This window comes from Natator depressus, chromosome 8, assembly GCF_965152275.1.
Source record: "Natator depressus isolate rNatDep1 chromosome 8, rNatDep2.hap1, whole genome shotgun sequence".
Taxonomy (NCBI): Eukaryota; Metazoa; Chordata; order Testudines; family Cheloniidae; genus Natator; species Natator depressus.
In genome coordinates this window covers 44,316,411-44,338,376 of record NC_134241.1, presented here as the reverse complement: position 1 = coordinate 44,338,376, position 21,966 = coordinate 44,316,411, and the positions used below count along the sequence as shown (strand labels likewise).

Sequence of the window (21,966 nt, the reverse complement as noted above, 5' to 3'; positions counted from 1 at the left end):
GGGAGCAAGTAGTGCATGAGCAAAGGGCAAGCAAGGAAGAATAGTGGGTTTGGCAGGTGACTCTGAAAGTGAGTGGTGGGGAGGCATTTGAAAAGCCAGGCACATAATGCATATTCATCCATATGCAAATTAGGGCATTAAGAGATTTGCATAAATTTTCCAGATTGCTGGACCTTCTGCCGTCACAAGGATGAGCTCTGACCCAGCAGGTCTTTTCCATCTCTCATTGCTAAGATGAGCCGTGCAATATCCCAGTGGGCCCAGCCGGAGGCAGCGCACACAGACCCCAAGCTGCTGTTTACATACCTGAGAACACTGTCTATTTGGTATCTGTTCAGTCCCTCACTCAGGCTCTGGTGACACTCGATGCGCAGGAGACGTTTTATAATGAAGATGAAGCCTTTCCCCACCTAGGGCTCTTCTTGATTTTGTTCACGTATGTTGCAAAACCCGCCCTCGCTCATGTGACTAACAGCTTAAGACCAGGGGGAATGTGACCGTGTCTCTGGCTGCAGAGGCTGCATTATGGAACCAGAAGGAAAGCTAGCCGGAGGGCCTGGGGACCCGAAAGGATGGCCTGCAAGGGTGCAGGCCTAGAACCCAGGGAGCTGTCCTACGTCCCGGCAAGCATCAGCAGGCCTCACTGAGGAGCTGTCTCCGGTGCTGATCTGACTCAAGGCTTCTTTGGGAGCTGGAGGAACTTCCCAGCAGATTCCTCCAGAAGTGAAAGGAGGAGGGGAAACAGGGCTGGATGAAGCTCATCCCTTGTTGGAAAGCCAGGAGTAGAGGCCTTGCATGTGTACATTATTTCTGGCACAGAGAAGACGCCCTGCTCAGGGGGTTTGCAAGACAGCCACAAAGCAGCTGACTTGCACCCTCATTGGTTCCGGATAGTAAGCAGCACTCCGCCAGTTCTACCCACAGGGCTGGCATTGCTGAAGGAGGACGTTTTCCAGGCTGCTGAGTCAGGACACCTCTGCAGCCTATTGCACTACAGGGAAAAGACTGCAGGTTACCAGGCTGTCTCCTGCTGAAGAGTCCAAGGCTCTCAGAACTCCAAGCAAGCCCAGAGCCTGGAAGATGCTGCTCCTCCAGGACTACTCCGGGTCACGCTGCAGCCAAAGAGTGGAACTGTGAGTCAAATTCCCTTAAAATGAATGAGGGGAGGAAGGACAGGATGGGGTCAGACACCCAAAATACATCAGCACAGGGGAAATGTAATGTTTTATTTACCAATGCAATGACTGTGTGGGGTGGTGGGGCATCGCTAGACCCCCATCTAGATTGTAGGAGGCCTCAGGGTGAAGGGGGCAGGTAACACAGGTGAAGGAATGTCTGCTCACATGAGCACACCTTCTAAAACTCCATTCAGTGGGGAACTCGTGTGAAGCTTTCAGCCTGAATTGAGGTCCCTTGGCTCTGGTTTGCCTCTGCAGCTAGTCAGCCCCCTTCTCTGGCCACTTCCCCCACCCACCCCTCTTCCAATAGGTGCTCTTCTTTGTTCTAGCCATTGATACAACTTGCCCAGCTCACCTTCTCTGGCCAGGAGGAAGCATGCACCCACTCCCTGAGGCCCAGATCCCACCTGTTAACCTGCACAGAGACATCCCCCAGGCCTACACTGACCCCTCATGGTGTGGCCAAATTTGAACTGAAGTAAATGAGTTCTGGCCATTTTAAATTTCCCCTGGGATTCTTTCTACTGCCTGATTCACACCATTTAGTCTAGCTGGGTCCCGCCCCAGAGGTGAATGCATTTCAGTGGTGAGTAGAAGGATTACATACATATGGCCTAATCCTGCCAGGAGCTGGGAATCTCCTGGAAGCTGATGGGTACCCTCATTTCCCACTGAATCCCCCCAGGACCATGCAGGATCTGGGCCCTGGTTTGTCAGCTGCCTTGGGATGCCTTTTGGTCCTGCTTTGAGCAGGGGGTTGGACTAGATGACCTCTTGAGGTCCCTTCCAACCCTGATATTCTATGATTCTATGATTCTATGAAAGCTGCTTTAGGCTGTGAATACAGGATGTTACAGTTACTGCCCAACACAGTTCCCTGGGGACAAGTGCCCGCATCCCAGTGGAGCTACATCGCCAGGCCCACATGGAATTCACTAGCTGCATGTTAGGATTTAAACTCAAGTGTCAGTGTCCCATGGCCCTAGGTTAGTCCCTTACCCCACTCTGCCCAAAGGGGTCCATGCTACTCTCCAAGCACTTGCCCCTGCCTGTGCTTTTGGGTTCATTTACTTTTGAACAAGGCCATGTCTACACTACAAAAGTACTCCAATTTTACAGAAGTCGATTTTTGAGAACAGATTTTATAAAGTCGACTGCATGCGTCCACACTAAGCACATTAATTCGGTGGTGTGCATCCACAGTACCATGGCAAGCGTCGACATTCCGAGTGGTGCACTGTGGGTAGCTATCCCACTGGAATTCTGAGCTGAGCTCCCAATGCCTGAGGGGGCCAAAAATTTGTCGCGGGTGGTTATGGGTAAATGTTGTCAGTCAACCCTCCCTCCCTCCGTGAAAGCAACAACAGACAATCATTTTCTGCCCTTTTCCCTGGATTGCCCGAGCAGACGCCAAGCATGGAGCCCGTTCAGCTCACTGCAGCAGTTATGACCATTGTAAACAGCTCGCGCATTATCGTGCAGTTTATGCAGAACCAGCACCTGAAAAACCAGGCGAGGAGGCGACGGCAGCGCGGTGATGAGGACACGAACACAGATTTCTCTCAAACCACGGTCCCTGGCAATTTGGAGATCATGGTGCTACTGGGGCAGGCTCATGCCGTGGAACGCTGATTCGGGGCCCGGGAAACAAGCACAGAGTGGTGGGACTGCATAGTGTTGCAGCTTTGGGATGATTCCGGCCCGGAAACTTTCGCATGCGTAAGGGCACTTTCATGGAACTTTGTGACTTGGTTTCCCCTGCCCTGAAGCACAAGAATGCCAAGATGAGAGCAGCCCTCACAGTTCACAAGCGAGTGGCAATAGCCCTGTGGAAGCTTGCAACTTCAAACAGATACTGGTCAGTCGGGAATCAATTTGGAGTGGGCAAATCTACTGTGGGGGCTGCTGTGATCCAAGTAGTCAGTGCAATCAGTGAACTGCTGCTATCAAGGATAGTGACTCTGGGAAATGTGCAGGTCATAGTGGATGGCTTTGCTGCAATGGGATTCCCAAACTGTGGTGGGGCTATAGACGGAACGCATATCCCTATCTTGGGACCGGACCACCTTGGCAGCCAGTACATAAACCGCAAGGGGTACTTTTCAATGGTGCTGCAAGCACTGGTGGATCACAAGGGATGATTCACCAACATCAATATAGGATGGCCGGGAAAGGTTCATGACGCTCAAGTCTTCAGGAACTCTGGTCTGTTTGAACAGCTACAGGAGGGATTTCTTCCCAGACCAGAAAATAACTGTTGGGTATGTTGAAATGCCTATAGTTATCCTTGGGGACCCAGCCTACCCCTTAATGCCCTGGCTCATGAAGCCGTACACAGGCACCCTGGACAGTAGTCAGGAGCTGTTCAACTATAGGCTGAGCAAGTGCAGAATGGTGGTAGAGTGTGCATTTGGACATTTAAAGGGTCGCAGGTGCAGTTTACTGACTCGCTCAGACCTCAGCGAAACCAATATTCCCATTGTTATTGCTGCTTGCTGTGTGCTCCACAATCTCTGTGAGAGTACGGGGGAGACGTTTATGGCGCGGTGGGAGGTTGAGGCAAATTGCCTGGCCGCTGAATACACGCAGCCAGACACCAGGGCGGTTAGAAGAGCACAGCAGGAAAAGCTGTGCATCAGAGAAGCTTTGAAAACCAGTTTCATGACTGGCCAGGGTACTGTGTGACACTTCAGTTTGTTTCTCCTTGATGAAAACCCACCCCCTTGCTTGCCTCTAAATTCCCTGTAAGCCACCCACCCTCCCCCCTTCGATCACAGCTTGCTTGCAAAGGAAATAAAGTCACTATCATTTAAAAATCATGTATTAATTTATTATAAAAATAGGGAGATAACTCACAAGGTAGCGCAGGTGGGGTGTGGGAGGAGGGGAGGAGGGAAGGAAAAGGCCACTTCAAAACTTGTTGAATGACAGCCTTCTGTTGCTTGGGCTGTCCAATGGGGTGGAGTGGTTGGGTGCCCGGAGCCTCTCCCCCGCGTTCTTGGGCGTCTGGGTGAGGAGGCTATGGAACTTGGGGAGGAGGGAGGGCGGTTAAACAGGGGCTGCAGCGGCAGCCTGTGATCCTGCTGCTGTTCATGAACCTCCACCAGACGCCAGCGCATGTCCGTTTGATCCCGCAGTAGCCCCAGCGTTGCCTCACGCCTCCTCTGATCTTCCTGCCACCACCTCTCCTCAAGTTCATCGGCCACTTTCCTGTACTCTGCTGTTGTGTCCCTCCACACATTCTGCTGAGCTCTGTCAGTGCCGGACGACTGCATGAGCTCAGAGAACATTTCATCGTGTGTGCGTTTTTTTTGCCACCTTATTTGAGATAGCCTTTGGGACAGAGGAGGGAGGCTTGAAACATTTGCAGCTTCTGGAGGAAAAAAAGGGAGTGAAGTATTTAAAAAGATACATTTTATAGAACAATGGCTATACTCTTTCACGGTGAACAACACTATTCACATTACATAGCACATGTGATTTTGGTACAAGATCACACTTTGCATTTTTTTGAGTGCCTGCGGCTTTGGTGTTAGAGATCACACATGCAGTGCTGGACAACAGCATTCGGTTTGCAGGCGGCCATGGTAAACCATAGTCTTTCGGCTTCTGCAACCATCATAACAGCAGCGCCCTCCTCTCCCATACCAAGCAAAGCACGTTGAGTTGGCCATTTAGTGCTGCTGTTTTCCTGTTAACGTGCAGCAGCAGAAACCAAACTAACCACCCCCACTCCAATTCTCTGGGATGATTGCTTTACCCCTCACCCCACCGCCTGGCTGGTATCAGGGAAGATCCCTGCTAGCCAAACGCGAACAGCTCAGCATCAATGGCCCCACCACCACCACCACGTGGCTAACTGCTGGGAGGATTTCTTTTCAGCCACAGGCAAACAGCCCAGTAGGAACGGCCACCTCTGAATGTCCCCTTAATTAAATTCCCCTATTTCAACCAGGTTACCATGAACGATATCACTCTCCTGAGGATAACACAGAGAGATAAAGAACGGATGTTGCTTGAATGCCAGCAAACACCAGGACCATACGCTGCCAGGCTTTGTCATGCAGTGAAACCAGATTACTTGCTACTAGCATGGCATGGTAAAGTGTCCTACCATGGAGGACGAAATAAGGCTGCTCTCCCCAGAAACCTTCTGCAAAGGCTTTTAGAGTACCTCCAGGAGAGCTTCATGGAGATGTCCCTGGAGGATTTCCCTCCATCCCCAGACAAGTTAACAGACTTTTCCAGTAGCAGTACTGGCCACGAATGCATCCCAAGTCCTCAGGGCTACTTAATCATTAAAAAACGCTTGCTTTTATAACATGTATTATATTTTAAAAGGTTCACTCACCAGAGGTCCCTTTTCCGGCTTCGTTGGGTTGGGAGAGTATTTCAGTCAGGGTGATAAAAAGATCCTGGCTATCGGGGAGAACGGTGTGCTGTGTGCTCTCCTCAAGCTCGTCCTCCTCCTCCTCATCTTCCCCGTCCGCAAAATCCTCAGGCATGGCGGAGAGTACCCCATCATCGGAGTCCACGGACAGGGGTGGGGTAGTGGTGGTGCCCCCCCCTAGAATTGCATGCAGCTCAGCGTAGAAGCAGCATGTCTGGGGCTCTGTCCCAGAGCGTCCGTTTGATTCTTTGGTTTTCTGGTATGCTTGTCTGAGCTCCTTAAGTTTCACGCGGCACTGTGTTGCGTCCCTGCTATAGCCTCTGTCCCTCATGGCCTCAGAGATTTTTTGAAATGTTTTGGCATTTCATCTTTTGGAACGGAGTTCTGATAGCACGGATTCCTCTCCCCATACAGCGATCAGATCCCATACCTCCCGTTTGGTCCAAGTTGGAGCTCTTTTTCGATTCTGGAACTGCATGGTCACCTGTGTTGGTGAGCTCGCCTGGCCAAACAGGAAATGAGATTCAAAAGTTCCTGGGGCTTTTCCTGTACACCTGGCCAGTGGATCCGAGTTCAGAGTGCTGTCCAGAGCAGCCACAATGGTGCACTGTGGGATAGCTCCCGGAGGCCAATACCTTCGAATTGTGTCCACACTAACCCTAATTCAAAACAGCGATGTCAATTTCACCGCTAATCCCCTCGTTGGGGAGGAGTACAGAAATTGGTTTTAAGAGCTCTTTATGTAGAAAAAAATGGCTTCATTGTATGGACGGATGCAAGGTTAATTCAATTTAACGCTGCTAAATCTGACATAAACTCGTAGTGTAGACCAGGCCTTAGTCTGTCTCAAGATTAACACGAGCTTTCATGGTCAGCATCTGGCTGGTCATGTGGTCCCCATTTCCGTACAGCCAGGGGTCCCAGCATATCCATACCAACACATACTCCTGGGAGGCCCTCCTGCTATACAACTAGGATCTAGTCACTCCCCACGTGGCCCTATTGGAATGGCGGAGTGATCCCAATCCATCTTCTTGACCCCAGCTTGAGAACACTGGCTGTACTGGCGGGTGTGGATGAGTTGAACCCTTCTCTGCTCACCCGTGATCGAAGCGCTGGGCATTTGCACATAGCCCCTTTATCGACCGGTCTATTACCATCCTGGCATTTTTAGACTGTGGGTGGGGAACAGGTGGCATCTTATTCTTTCATTATAACCCAGAGCATGCCTTCCACAGCCATTGAAGAGTTCCAGGGCCTGGCAGGGCTTCCCAGCTGCCACATTTAATGGCAGGTAGGTAGTGCCGTAGAATCCATCCCCGTCATGCTGCAGCTGGAATTGATACACTGCTGGTTCCAATCCACGGGAACGAATGAGGCCTCATGATTTATCTTTCAATCCCTTTCAGCTCCCTTTTTAACTGCTTTACACCATTCTGGAGGTGGTTGCTTCCACTGGTCAGATCCATTTCCCAGGTGGGGTTCTGGACACATCAGATCAGTTGCTCTGCATCACATACCTTGGTAGTATTTACAGTGTAACTTAGGTTTCAGAGTAGCAGCTGTGTTAGTCTGTATTCACAAAAAGAAAAGGAGTACTTGTGGCACCTTAGAGACTAACCAATTTATTTGAGCATAAGCTTTCGTGAGCTACAGCTCACTCCATCACTTAATGATCACAAAATGAGTCTATCCTATGCCACCAGCCCATTTGCGATACATAATACCACTTTCCACATCTAGCCATTAAATAGAACTGGCAGGGAAAAGAATTCTCCCCTCCCCCATCCCAGAAATTTTTCTTCTCTATTTTGGGGGGTTTCATCACAACTGCACAGTCTCCAACATGGAAACTTTTGCAGGGAAAAGTTTCCATTTTCTCTGAAAGTCATTCCCCACCCCCCAAGCTGTGACAAAACATTCTCTGCCAGCTCAGCTATCGGGCTGGGATCCTACATTAGAGCCCATCACCATAGCATCTGTTCTCCTCTCAAGCCCTTGAGAAAAAGACATATCAGGAATAGTGCCTGCCATGCCAACAGCTGGGAGTGAAATATTTGATTGGCAGTTCTTTGCACGCATGGTGAGTAATGGTGTGTAATTGGGTACACTCATCTCCTGGCTGCTCTGGGGCTTAGCTCTTTCCAGATCTGTCGCTTGTTTGCACGCCCTGCAGCCCCAATCTGTCTGTGACTTGGGGTGCTCCCTGTGGCCATGTCACTTGTTTTTCTCCCATCCAGGATAGCAAAGTCCCACAGGACAAACTGCCCCCGGCAATCTTCAAAGCCACCACACTGAATGTGCCACTTCCCCAGTGGCTGGGAGGAGAAGCCAAGCCCCTCCTCTACTCCAGGTTCCAGTCCAAGGACCCTGTGTCTAGCAATTGTTTGTTCCCAGACCCTGTTGCTATTTCCTTAGACTCTGTCTATCTCCCCGCTCCCTGGGTGTACCAGCTCAAACACCCTCCTCCCAGAGAGTGACTACAGACTACTTCCCAGCAGCCCTCTATGCTACCAATTTCCTGGCTTTCTACCAGCCCTGCCTGTTCCTTCGCAGCTGGGCTCCATCACCAATCAAGCCTGTCAGGCCCTGGCTCTCCCTCAGGTGCAGCGTATCAGGTTAATTAACTTAATTTAACCTGATCTGCCTTGTGTGGAGGGGACTCCTCATCACAGGGAGTCAAATAAATGAGTTTTGCATTTAATTCTGAGTGAGGTTAGTGTTCATTCTTGTTTCATGTGGCAGTGAGTTCCACAAGCTTGTCCCCCACTCCTGAGTAAATTCTGTCTTTTGCATGTCGGACCCTCCCCCACTGGTAAAGTGGTTTCATTGTTTCAGTGGAGAGCTCTAGCAAGAAGGCATGAGTAAGACAGCGACCATCTCAGGGAACTAAAGACAATCTCTAGAAGGGCTTTGAATATTAGGGAAGACACCAGAAGCATCTCAGAGCACTTGCCGTATGTTAATGAAGTCAGCCTCACAACACCCTGCAAAGTAGGTACCCACTATCATCTTTCATCTTGGATAGAGATAGACACCGAGGCTCAGAGAAATTAAGTGACTGACCCAAGGTCCCATAGTGAGGCACTTGCAGAGCTGGGAACTGAACCCAGGTTTCCCAAGTCCCAGTCCTGAGCTTTTCTCCCAAAAGTCTTCCCCCTCACCAATAGCTGAAGAAGGGCAATTGCAGGAGATACTTTCCCCAGTTAATGCCGGGGCTAGGGAGCCAGAACCCCAAGCTCCATTCCTGGAGCTGCCCTGTTTTGGCAGAGTTACTTTACTCTCTGGGGAGCAGTGAAGGCAGCCAGAAGAATTGCACCCCTCGTGGGGTGAGGAACTGTAACCGTAAAGGGCTGAGAGCCGGCTCTGGCCGGGGCTCTGGCTGCGCACAACTGCTATTCTTTTGCTATATTGCACGGGGCATCTCGCCGCCTTTCCTTCCTCCTGCTTCTTTTCTCCCCTTTTCCCACCCTGAGCAGAGAGTTTCCCGGGGAGGATTAACCACTGGCCTGGGGGGAGCTGGTACCTGGACATTCAGATGTGGTGCACTCTGCCGGTTTGCTCTTGCCAATTGTCTCTGGGCGAGGGAGCCAGCCTTGGCATCCCTCCGCTGTGGCTCATTTTCCCGTCTGTGGCTTGGATCGGAGCAACCAGATGGGCTGATGCCATTTCGCTCACTCAGCCCCACTTACTACGCAGAAGAGCAGATGGGATACGGAGCCTATGAGAGTCTCCTGTCTGCTCCCGGCCAAGATTTCACAGGCCCTCCGAATGCAGTCTGTGCATTGCGTGTCTGTCGGGTTCCTACAGGAGCTGGGGCCAGTGGCTACACTACACCTGTGTCCTGAGTAGGTGCAGAGTGTGTCTGAGTGAGGGTGGGCGGGATTTGTTTAAAGACGAGTCTATTAGGGTGCATGTGTAGGAGACAGGTACACAGACGTGCTACACTGAGTGTATGGGCTGCATATGTAGGACGTGTGTGGAACACACATGGATCCGTGTGGGCACAAAGGGTAGATCTGGCCTAGGGCGTATTTATGTGTTGTGGGCAGGGGTTTTGCATTGGTGGGTGTGTGTAAATGCATGGCCTCCTCCCAGGTGCCCCCCGCCCCCAATTCTGTGGCCTCAGGGTACCCTGGTAATGACCTCATGCCTCAGTTTCCCTCGATTCCTCAAGTGGACTCAATACAGCCTTTGGAGCATATAAATAGCCCTTTTGGGGGTGGGGGGTAATTTATTGTTACCATAAGTCCCATGACCATAATCCCCCCAGCACAGTCTAAATAGTCCATTCCTCCCAACAGTGCAACCCAAGTATGGCTTCGGTATCTCTCCCCACACCCCACGCACCCCAAGTACTTCTCTAGTGTCGCTCCCCAGGTCTCACCCAGCCATGGCTCTGGTGTCTCCCCACACCTCACCCCAATCCCCAGGTACTTCTTCAATCTCTCTCCACAGGCCTCACCCCACCCCTCTAGCTGGGGTGTTCCTGTTTCCTATCTAGACAGGGCTCCAGCTCCTGCCTGGAGACATCAGCAGGTTCCATTGGTCCCCAGCCTCCAGCCCACTCTGGCCATGGTCTCTGTACTTGGGAATCTTAGAATATCAGGGTTGGAAGAGACCTCAGGAGGTCATCTAGTCCAACCCCCTGCTCAAAGCAGGATTAACCCCAAATAAATCAGGCGGGTAGGTGACTGCCTCACACTTTCACCAGCCCCATCTCGCTCCGCTGCTCAAGCCAAGAAGGCTTGCCCCTCCCTGAGGCTCCCAGCCCAGCTCTGCTCCTCCTCAGAGCTCCTTTTATTCTCAGGACCCTGTCCAGCTACATGCTGCCTCTGAGCCCTCGCTGCTCTCTCAGGAGTCCAGCTTCTGAACTCCCCAGTCCCAGCCATACAGTCTCTGGCAGCTCTTACCTACCCCTGACTCCCACCCAGGCAGCCCTGGTTCACTAGCTCTCTCCCTGGCTCTGCTTCTCCCTGGTCTTTTAGAGCCCCCAGGTGCTGCTCTGCCTCTTAACTGGCCAAAAGGCAGCACCTGTCCCAGCACAGGACCTACTTCATGCACAGATGTGTCATGGAGTAGGGAAGCAGCCAGCTGCCATGAGAATCCCCATTTTTAGGCTGTTTTTGACTGGCGTGGAAGAGCTGGATGGCCTGAAAATCACCGGACTGACCCTGAGGACAAAGGACGATGTTTGTTTGCGCAATGTGTCAAGAAGATTCCTCAGAGTGTCTCTGAGGGCCTGTCAGTCCCCGAGGAACCCAGCCAGTGGTAGCATGTGTGCAGGCTCCTGCTCCCCCAGACGCTGTAGGGAGAAGAGTCTCCAAAAAGGAAGCGATTGGTTTATTCCAAGCTTCAGTCCTGCCAGTTTTGCTGCGGTTCTGCTCTTTGTGTCTCCCAGGATGGTGCACTGGGAAGGGTAACTTGGCTGGAGAGCGAAGAGGCTGATTTCTTCACAAGGAGCAATATCTGGGCCAGATGGGCCATGCAGACTCTGCTGATGGGGTGGTGGGGGGTAGGATGTGGGGCTTCCTTATAACAGCTCCTTGCTGTGGAGTTGCTGCTAATGGAGAAGGGCTCTGTATTGAGAGCACTCAGGGAGTTACATCTGCTCTGATGCCCTCCTATGTCACCACATGATGCTCCAGGATCCAGCTGCTCCAGCCATCTGCAGCCAAGGCTAAAAGACATCAGCTATAGTTAGGATCTGGAGGTGACATATAAGTATTAATTAACAGTGTAACACAGGGTCTACAGGCCTGTAAGATCTTTAGCTTAGCCAAACAAAGCCTCAGACCTAAAACAAGACTTGACATGAGCAAGTAGGTAACCTGTATAACCTGGAAGTGACCCTAGCTCATAAGTTGTCACAATGACCCTGTATCACAGGATGTCTTAAGAGAGAATGCTCCATGAAGTAAGTGTGTTACACTACTAACCTTTCAGACATATATATTGCAATGTGCCAGTTAAAGCCAGTTATGCAGTGGTTCTCAAAGGGGGGTATGCTGGGGTCTTCCTGGGGGTACATCAACTCATCTAGATATTTGCCTAGTTTTACAACAGGCTACATAAAAAGCACTGGCAGAGTCAACTAAAATTTCATACAAACGATGACCCGTTTCTACTTCTCTATATACTAGACACTGAAATGTAAATACAATATTTATATTCCAATTGATTTATTTTATAATTATATGGTAAAAATGAGACAGTCAGCAATTTTTCAGTACTAGCGTGCCGTGATACTTCTGTATTTTTATGTCTGATTTGGTAAGCAAGTTGTTTTTAAGTGAGGTGTAACTTGGGAGTATGCAAGACCAATCAGATTCCTGAAAGAGGTACAGTAGTCTGGGACCGTTGCGAGCCACTGAGAGTATTTTGGGGATTTCGCAGACAAAGGGTATCAGGAATGTGCTAGCCACAAGTTGTTCTGGTGATTGAGTAATGTAAATGTAACAGGCATAAGGGGAACGATGAAAAACGGGGCATCTCAGAAGTCGTGGGGGTGTGGAAGTTCAAATAAGGAAAAGGGGTTAAATATGTCTGAACCTCAGTGGGTATCCGTGTGACACACTACAAAGGCTGTATCCCAGTCTGTGTGCCTTGGGAGACGCCAGGATGACATGCCCGGGTGATGATGGTAACGATGAAGATGAGGAGGAGAAAGATAAGGATGGACAATTCCAGTTTCTTTGCAAAGGATGGAGTGAGTTTCCGAGCGTTCTGATGCCAGGCGTCTTGACCAGCCTGTATTATCTCTGCTGGGATGGAGTGTTTTTAATTTTGCTGGTTGTGCTAATAAAAATATTACAAGGTCAAAAAGCCTTTCCTAAGTGTGAGGGTCGCCCGTGCACATGGGGCCTCTCATCACAGTGACAATGCCAATAATTCTCAGTCTCGAGGCACACCCCGGCCAAACCACAGAATGCAAACTGGGAATGAATACCTAATCAATAGATCGTGCAACATTTCCCCCTTGGAACCATGTGAAAGGGGACAGGAAGCTTCCACCATTCCACAATAACCCACATACACTTGACCTGTGTACGGATCGTCCTTTTATTATGTGTGTGTACAGCACCCAGCACCAGGCGGTGCCAGTTCCTGGATGGAGCCTCTCTACCCATTGCCACAATAACAATGCATGGATAATCTGCACCACTAAAACTGACGTGCTGGTTCTTCAGCTGCCAAAACTCTGGCCTCTCCCACTTGCACTAAAGGGAGAGAGCAACTTACCCGGGGGGGTCAGTTTGGCTCCCAGGACAATTCAACAGCTTTGACAATGCCTGAGACATTGGAAACCTTGAGAGGGAGGGAGCGACTGCAGGGGGATGAGTTCTTTTGTCAGGACTGGACATACAGTCTCCAGTGGGCCAAAGCACTTTGCGTTCTGTGGTTTGGCTGGGCAGTGCCTCGAGTGAGACCAAGAATTATGATGTGAGTTTGGGGCTCCCGACTCCGGATTTTCAAACCTGTGGGGCTGGCACTATTGCAGTCACCTGGGCTCAGCTCCACCCAAGTATTTCTGTGGGGGTTTGCAGCTCCCCTGAGTCCCCACCTCACCCTGCTTCAAGCTGCTTATAACATCCTGTGATAAATGAAAGGCGGGCGGGTTTGCTCCCTTTCATAGACACCCAGCCAGCCAGTTAGCTATAAAATCCCTGTTACTAGCTGTTCTCTTTACCCGTAAAGGGTTAAAAAGTCCATAGGTAAAAGGGAGGGAGTGGGTACCTGACCAAAAGAGCCAATGGGAGGGCTAGAACTTTTTAAAATTGGAAAAAACTTCCTTTGTCTGTCTGTTGTTGTTCTCCGGAGAGAGGGGGCAGAGCAGAGACAGTGCTGGAACTATGCTGTAAAAAGCTTTGGGCAAAGTATGAAAATCATCAGATCATACCTAGAACCTACTCATTTGAAACCCCAGATATGTAAGTAGATCAGGAAATGTCTAGGAAGAAGCGATTAGGTTTATCTCTTTTATTTCTTTATGGCTTGTGGATTCTTCTGTGCTAAGCGCAGGTGCTTTTGTTTTGCTTGTAGCCTTTAAGCTGGACCTCAAGAAGCTATCTTGATGGTTAATCCTTGTAATTGTTTTTTTTTAAACCTAGCAAAAAGCCTAAATTGCAGGTGTATTTTCTTTCTTTTTGTTTTTAATAAAGTTTACCTTTTTTAAGAACAGGATTGGATTTTTGTGTCCCTGTGGCGGGGTGGTCCCCCCCGCCATGCCTTGAAGGGCTTAAAACAGCCCTGGGAGAGGGCTGAGAGGGAAAAAGCTGGGCTGTTTGGGAAAACAGCCACAGCTGTAGCCTGTGTAATTAGGGCCCAGCTGGCCCTTATAAAAGGGCAGTGGGCCAGAAGGAGAGAGACACTCTCTCGCTAGCTACATGGAGAGAGGAGGACCTGGCTGCCTTGGAAGCTGAGGAGGGTACGAAGGGCAGAGGGAGCTTCAGCCTAGCAGAGCTGCAGGCCGAGGTAAAGGCTCACGAAAGGGTACTAAGGCTGCAGAGGAGCAGCCCAGATCTAGACAGAGGCAGCTGGTCTGACCTCCCTTGCCAATGATAAGTGGTACAGACTGCAGTCTGCCCCAGGGAGCGGGGGCTAGATGATGACTGACAGTAGCCACTGAGGCAAGGGAGGGGTTGGGGGTTCCCCTGGGGAGGGGAGACCCAGACTGAGGGGGTACTGTCAGGGGGCAGAACCCTAAGCTAGAAGGGCACCAGGGTCTGGGAGGGGCACGGGGCCAGCAGCAGGCGAGACATTGACTGGCAGAGGGTGCTCCTGGCTGAAAAGAGCTAATTCCCTGGACAACCAGCAGGAGGCGCCACAGCGGTTAGTCACCACCCTATGACAGACCCTAAGAGGTTTGTGCACATGTTGTTTAATTAGCTGCTGTCAACAGCTGATTTCCTTTGTTTTCTTTCTCAGCTCTTTCCTGAAGGGAATTCCTTCCTGTAGGGTACCCTCAAGCCCTTTCACCCCCCCAAGTGCGCCTTCCTGGGTTCTCAAAAGGGGCTTTTGCACTTGAGTGGTGGCAACATCTACCCATCCAAGGTCAGAGAAAAGCTGCAACCTTGGGAGTTTAATACAAGCCTGGAGTGGCAAGTATTAATGTTTAGAGTCCTTGCGGGCCCCCATCTTCTGCACTCAAAGTGCCAGAGTAGGGAATCAACTTTGACACATCCTCCTCCATTTGTAGCATGCCAGGGGGTCTCCAAGTAAAGAAACGTCCTTTCTCTCTCCCCCTTACAAGGGAGTGACAGAAAAGCAAGGCAAGAGTGGCCTGGCACTTGGGTGGTCTTTCTGGGCTCAGCCCTTAAGGGCTTGGCTTGTCAGCTGCTTTATTGTCTGTAATGAAGGCCTACCTCCAGCCCCTCCTCTTGAGGCATCCTCTTTACAGCTGGTCCACGCAGGGGCAGTGAGGCCTGCATCTCCCTCTGGATTGATCAGTCTCTGAGGCCAGCAGTCTCTGAGAGGTAGCCTCTTCCTGTTCACCACCCCTTCCTGTGGCAGGTTCTCCCTTTCCAAGCCCCCATGGCAGAGCAAACCTTCCAGGAGCAACTTGCTAGTGCTGAGCCAGCCAGAAGAGTGGGCTAGTCTTCTCCACACCAGAGAGCGGGTGTGCCCCTTCGCACTTACACTGCGATCAGTGGGAGCCAGGAGCCTCAATATATTCAGGGATCTGGGCCCTGACGTCTGCAGGCCAGCTCCTCCTAGCTGCCCTGACTTCAGTGTCTGCCAGATCACAGCGCCTTTGAGCTGGCCCGCGGTCTCAATTTGTGAATGTATTGTGCGTAAGAATCCCCCTGACGTGTGGTTTAGGGGAACGCATTGCAGCTGGGGCTTGGGTCACAAGCTGCTAAACACAACCATGGCTTGAAGATTTACTCTCCAGCGGATGTTACGTGTGCAGTGGGGTGGGTCACTTGGGCAACAAGCTAGCACTTTTGTTTGATTGTCCCGAGTCGGTAACCTGTTCAATGCCTCTGAAGTGACTTCACCGTTACCGGCTGGCACAGGTACTCACAGCCCTCCCTCTTTGAGTGAAACCCACTCCTGTGCCAAACACTCCTGTAAAGTCTATGTACCACTTCAGCCCTCGGAACAGAGCCCCAGTGGCACATGGCCCTTGTGCTGAGGGTGAATTTCACCCTAAGAGAAGAAAAACCTGGTTGGACGGAAGATTGCAGGAAATGTTCGGGGCTGCAGTGGTCAGTGGACTGGGACTGAGGTGACCTGGGCTCTGCGGCAGGCTAAGAGGACAGGACAAAAAGGGTCAGGCTACAGGAGGAGCCTAGTTTACTGGGGCACCTGATGCTTAGCAATGCAAGCCGAGATAACGCTGCTTCCCCATCCCCACATACTAGAACCTCAGCCGGGAACTCTGGCGTCTCTCTCCCTGAGCCTGCTGTTCTGTTTCCTGCAGCTCTGGCTGCATCGCTGGCCGCTCATGAACCGGGTGCTATTCCCAGCACTGCCGTGGCCATAGGCAAGTCCTTCCCACCCCTGGTCTCTTAACACTGCCACTCTTCAGGGCAAGCCAGGCCCTGTGTGCATGTCCAGCACCTTGCCCAGGAGGTTCCAGATCTCAGCACTGCCCTCAGGTAAATAATAAACGGGGCTCTGTGAAGGCCCCCAATGGAAACTGCAGCCTGCAGGAGTGAGTGGGGAGCTCCAGCCTGGCCACCTCTCTGGACCTGCAGGGTCTGTTCGCGGAAGGGAGCTCTCTCTGCGGAGCGCTGGCAGGGGCAGCAGGCAGGTCAGGAGGCTGAGTGAGGACTTGAAGGAGAGAGGGGGATACAAGCTGCTGCTGGCAGGATCTGCAGCAGCACCCGCAGGGCAGAGCCTGTGAGGAAGCCGCTGAGACTTGGAGCACAGAACCTCATGGCCAGACAGCTGAAGGTGAGGTCTTAGGAGCTGCCCCCCAGGCTCTTAAAGGGGAAGTAGCACACCCATTTGTGATGGAGGACTGGGGCCTGCCTGAAGAACCCCTGGGCATGGGGTTACATGTGCACCACTCTTTTGTGCTACCCTGAAGTTACCAGGTTTATCTTTGGCTGCAAGCGACTGTAGCCCCTCGGTGACTGGTACTCTTTTCCCCCCAGCAAAGTATCCCCTTGGCTGAGCACTTAGCGGGTATCACCCAGTGCTGGAGGCTCCGGGGACTAGTGAGCGAAGTGCCTTCAGCGATTGCTGCTGCACTCTGGGCATAGCTAGTGCTGCTGAGTCACTGATGAGGTCGGGGAGTCCCAGAGCAGGCAGGCGATGCGTGGGGAGTAGCATGGGTGCGGGGTCACGTGCCCTCCCAGATTAGCCTGGTGGGGAGGAAGTGGGCTCTACCTTCTCTCCCTGTGCCTCCCCCTCGCCCTGGCTAAATCGGCTGCTCTCCATGGCAGCCGGGTGTGGAGCAAAACAAAGCTGCAGCTGCCTGAGAGAGCCTGGCTGGGAGGCAGAGATGGACTGCTCCCTTCCTGGGCTCAGCTGCAGGGGGGTGTCACTCGGTAGGGGAGACACATGGGGCGGTCACATTTCCTCCCTTTTAGCTTGTGCTCCCCCCCAGTTCGTAACTTTCCCCCAGAGAGGGGACGGACAGTGGTGGCAGTGCAGGGAGTGGATTTAGCCCTCTGCGTTGGAGATAGAGGATCCATTGGCATTTAACAGAGGTGCTGGTGTCTTCACAGGGGCATATCAACTCCCCTCGCAGACACTTTGCCTTCCCAGAAGGCTTCCTAGTATTGCCCCAGCTGTGCGGATCCCATGTCCTTGCGAGCCCAGGAAGGGAAGCTGGGGTTAAAATAATGGAACAGCATTCACTGAGACATTTGGCAGGCTGGGACCTTACCTGTTGACTTTCCCATTCGCAAGCCTGACATCATCTCCTGCCTGGAGTGAGGAGAGGAGCCCTTTGTCCCAGCTGCCCAGAACCTTGATGAACCAGAGATCCTGAGAGGCATCTACACAGGTGAGGGATGGGATAAAGCACCTCCGAACCCATCGACGAGTGAAATTAAATGTTGGGGGCCCAGGGAAAGTGGCGTGAGCATCCCCAGCTCTGCCTCCTCTTATGAGCTCTGCAGAGGCAGGTCTCGGCTGGAGATGTGCAGTGTTTGCCATGGGTGTAAGCAGCCCCTTTCCGCCTGTGGGGGATTCACCCCCTGAGTACTGTTACACCCATCCAGTCTGACTGCCTCAATCACCCAGGCCAGAGAACCTCCTCTGGAGAATCTTGCATCCAGCCAGGGCTGGATTACCCAATAGGCAGACTAAGCACGTGCTTAGGGCACCAGCAAAGCAGGGGGCACCCAAAAAAGATTTTTTTTAAAATTACTATTATTATTTTTAGCAGGCCATATCTCAAAATATGGGAACGCTGGCAAAGATAACCCATCATACTTATCCAAGACAATATGTGATGAATTCATTGGTCTAATGAATGACAAAGTTCATTCAGCTATTGTGGATGAAACAAGTACTGCTGGGTACTCCAGTTTATCTGCCGACTCCTCTACACCTGATCTTTCACATATTGAGTATTGTACTAAGATATGTGTCTCCCACAGATGTAAAACCAGTTGAATGATTTATAACTTTCCTCCATGTGAAAAGCCACACTGGTGAAGAAACGGCAAATCAAGTACTGCATTATCTGTGCCAAGTTTGCAAAATAGATTTCTCAAAGTGCAGAGGTCAATCTTCTGACAATGCTGCCAACATGTCAGGGCGTTATCAAGGAATGCAGAAGAAGCTTTTAGAACAGAACAAATATGCCATATTCATACCACGTGCTGCACACTCTCTCAATCTTGTTGGCCGCAGTGCTGTTGATTGTTGTCCGGTAGCAGTAAGTGTGTGTTTGTTTTTTTTTTTTTTGGTTTTTTTTTCCCTCTCAACAGTCCAGTTACTTTATACATTTTTCTCTGCCTCAACACACCGATGGGCAGTTCTTAAAACATATCTGGGCAATGATCGTGTGTTAATCTTTCTAATACTCGCTGGGAGGCACATGCAATGGCAACAAGTGCAATTCTGGAGTCCTATTCAGATTGTAGATGCATTAGAAAGTATAGCTGAAGACCAATCACAAAAGGGAGAAACTATACGAGAGGCAGAAAACATTGCAAACAAGATGCAAGAACTAGAGGTTGTATTCATATTGACCATGTGGAATGAAATTTTACAACACTTTTTTTACCACACAAGTCAAGCTCTCCAAGAAAAAGAACTGGATTTGAAAACACGCGCAGACCTCTGTCCATCATTAGCAGACCACTTACGCACTTTGAGGAATGATTTCCAAAGGTTTGAAGACATATCAAAAGATATCTTGCCTGATACTAACTACAAAGAAGCCCAGTCCCGCAAGCGAATCAGGAAAAACAAGCAAATGATAGCAGTGCAACAGAAACAGCATTGAATCCTAGAGACAAATTTCATGTATCTACTTACTACGCTATAATTGATACACTTGAAGCTCATATGAAGAGGAGAGGTGAAGTGTACAAAGAAGTATCAAGTAGATTTTTCTTTTCTAAACGACATGGGCTCATCTGATGAACAGTATTCACAAGGTTCCCAAAAGCTAGTTGATTCATACCCTGTTGACTTGTACATGAATCTCTGTGGAGAAGTACGGCAGTTCCACTGTTATATGCATGCAAAGTTTAATGAAACAGGAAGAATGAAATTCAGTCACATTGTATTCCGTCTTTCAATATTGTGTCATGACGATCAATGTGTATTTCCAAATGTAGAGCTCACACTACATATTTTTCTAACATTGATGATTACTAACTGCTCCGCAGAAAAGAATAAAAAACCCTCAGAGAACAACAATGTGTCAGGACAGACTTGATTCACTTTCCCTATTGTGTATGGAAGCGGACATGCTTCGTCGAGTCAGCTTCGACGAACATATCCAGAATTTTGCAATCAGAAAATCTAGAAAGAAGCTATTTTAATTTCAGCATACAAAAAACTTACATGTATCATTTCAAAAAATAAAATTTTATTTTACACTATAGTATTGTTTTTATTTTGAATTACATATGGGGGGGGGGCACCATAATCTTTTCAGTGCTTAGGGCCTCTAAAGGTCTTAATCCAGCCCAGTGGCTAGTGACTGAGCCAGAAAGGATTTTAGGAATCCAAAGAGAGAGAGACCCTGGCAGCCCCCCCACTCTGTCGCCTTCCCTTCACTGTTCCCTTTCCTAGCTGCCCTCTCTATCTCCTCCCCTCAGCAGATGGATGTTGTGCATTCAGCTCTGGGGTTCGTGCCCTGGGAGCAGTGGTTATCAGTGACACACCTGTGTGCGGTTCCTATTCCCGAGGTTCCGTTTCCCACCCTCAGGGGAAGGCTTGTGCCCAGACGGCCTCTTAATCCCAGATGATGACTGAATTGTGTCTCCAACCCAAGAGTCTCACCTGGGAATCCCACCTGGAGAGCGAGCAAAGCAGTGGGCACCCTCTGGAGCTGCACAGAGAGAAACCCCCTTTGTGTACTGACAGTGGGGGGCATCACAGCTGGTATTGCATCAGACACACATACCCCAGATAGAAACCAGCTGGGCCACATCCTCTGGGCCCTGTCCCACCAGACATGTTCTGTATCACATGCCATTCGAGGCATGTAGGGTCAGCCATGAGTTGCTTGGGGGAAGGGAGCACATTCCTGGGCTGATTGATTGGGAATCATAACAGTGGGCACTGGGGTGGAAACCAGAGGAAGAGGATTCCTGACTGCACCACTGGCCTGCTGGGTGACCTTGGGCAAGTCACTGCCTCGTTTTCTGCTTCAGTTTCCCTATTGGCAAAATAGGGATAATGTTACTGACCTTTGTAAAACACTTTGAGGTCCAGTGATGAAAAGCACTAGATAAAATAATAAGATCCAGCTCTTATTTTATTATTAAGGAGCAGCATCTTGGGTTTATTGACCATTGCTTAGATGCCAGTGATCATGACTTGATTACATTTGTCATGTGCAAACAGAATAATGTCCAAACCAATATAATTATGTGGTGGAAAATTAACCATGTGTTCTGTTTGAAATCAGAATCACCTGAGGATCCTTTATTCAAGTATACGTATACAGGGAGAGTCAGCCATAGCTGCTCTGCATAAGCAGAAAATACAGGAGTTTATATAGCTGAAAACCACAATTTGTTAAGCACACTTCCTTTAACAGAATTTTCCCTTATTTGGCATATAGTGCAAGCTCTAACAGTAGCTTTCTTTTGTGACAAAGTTCTTCCTCTGCCTTGGTGGGTCCTGCGCTTATTGGTGGATTTGCTCGCCTCAGAGATTCACGCCAGCCCTCAGTTTGGCCACTTTCGTGGCTCAAATCTGCTGTTCACTCAGTTAGCCTCATCACTGGCCAGCATGGTGAAAAGGAAGAAGAAGAACAATCCCCACAGTCTCTGCTGATCCACCTAGTAGATTGGGGAACATGCCAGAGACCTTCCCCTCTGGTGGAACCCACAGTCCAGGTCAACTTGTCCGGTATCAAGTAGGGAGTTGGAGGGATGGGGGGAACCCAGGCCCGCCCTCTACTCTGGGTTCCAGCCCAGGGCTCTGTGGATTGCAGCTGTCTACAGTGGTTCCTGTAACAGCTGCATTACAACTGATGTCTGATAATGGTTGTACTTCTCAGTCTTCCAGCAGTACACCTTCTCACTCTCAGCTTCTTGTGCCTCTTGCTTCCCAGCTCCCTGCACGCACACCACAAACTGAAGTGAGCTCCTTTTTAAAACCTGGGTGCTTTGATTAGCCTGCCTGTCTTAATTGATTCTAGCAGCTTCTTGATTGGCTGCAGGTGTTCTAATCAGCCCGTCTGCCTTAATTGTTTCCAGAAAGTTCCTGATTGTTCTGGAACCTTTCCTGTTACCTTACCCAGGGCAAAGGGACCTACTTAACCTGGGGCTAATATGTCTGCCTTCTATCACTCTCCTGTAGCCATCTGGCCTGACCCTGTCACACCTTATTTGGGATATAGCAAAACAAGCTTTTCCTCTTATTGACAGGTTGTTCTTTGTGGTTAATGGGTCTTTCCTAATTTCTAGTTGTTAGGGTTATATTTCTTAAGCTGTGCTGTTGTAACTGCCCCACAATGGAATTTTCCTCAGCCTCTTCTTATGCTTTTTTACACACACACACACACACACACACACACACACACACACACACACAGTTAGCCTGACCAAAGTTTTAGGCCTACTTGGGAGGTTTAGGCCTACTGAATTGTTCCTCCACAATTATATCTGCACTTCTGCTTTAAAAGGGCCAGTTTCACAAAGCTGAAAACAGATATGGGTCAGATGAGCTGGGAGAAAGCATTCACAATTTTCTGATTAAATCCTATTTTGGGGTTGTATAAAAACATTGAACTAGATGCCCCAAAAG

The 21,966-nt window shown here is 50.1% G+C and overlaps 1 long non-coding RNA gene across 1 annotated transcript; it reads left to right on the top strand.

Moving 5' to 3' along the window:
* The first annotated feature begins 566 nt into the window (after window positions 1–566).
* LOC141992162 (uncharacterized) lies at window positions 567–18,032 on the top strand. Its single transcript, XR_012640537.1, has 3 exons — window positions 567–1,133; window positions 17,434–17,530; window positions 17,912–18,032. It is a non-coding gene; the product is annotated as an uncharacterized LOC141992162 (long non-coding RNA).
* The last annotated feature ends 3,934 nt before the right edge of the window (window positions 18,033–21,966 follow it).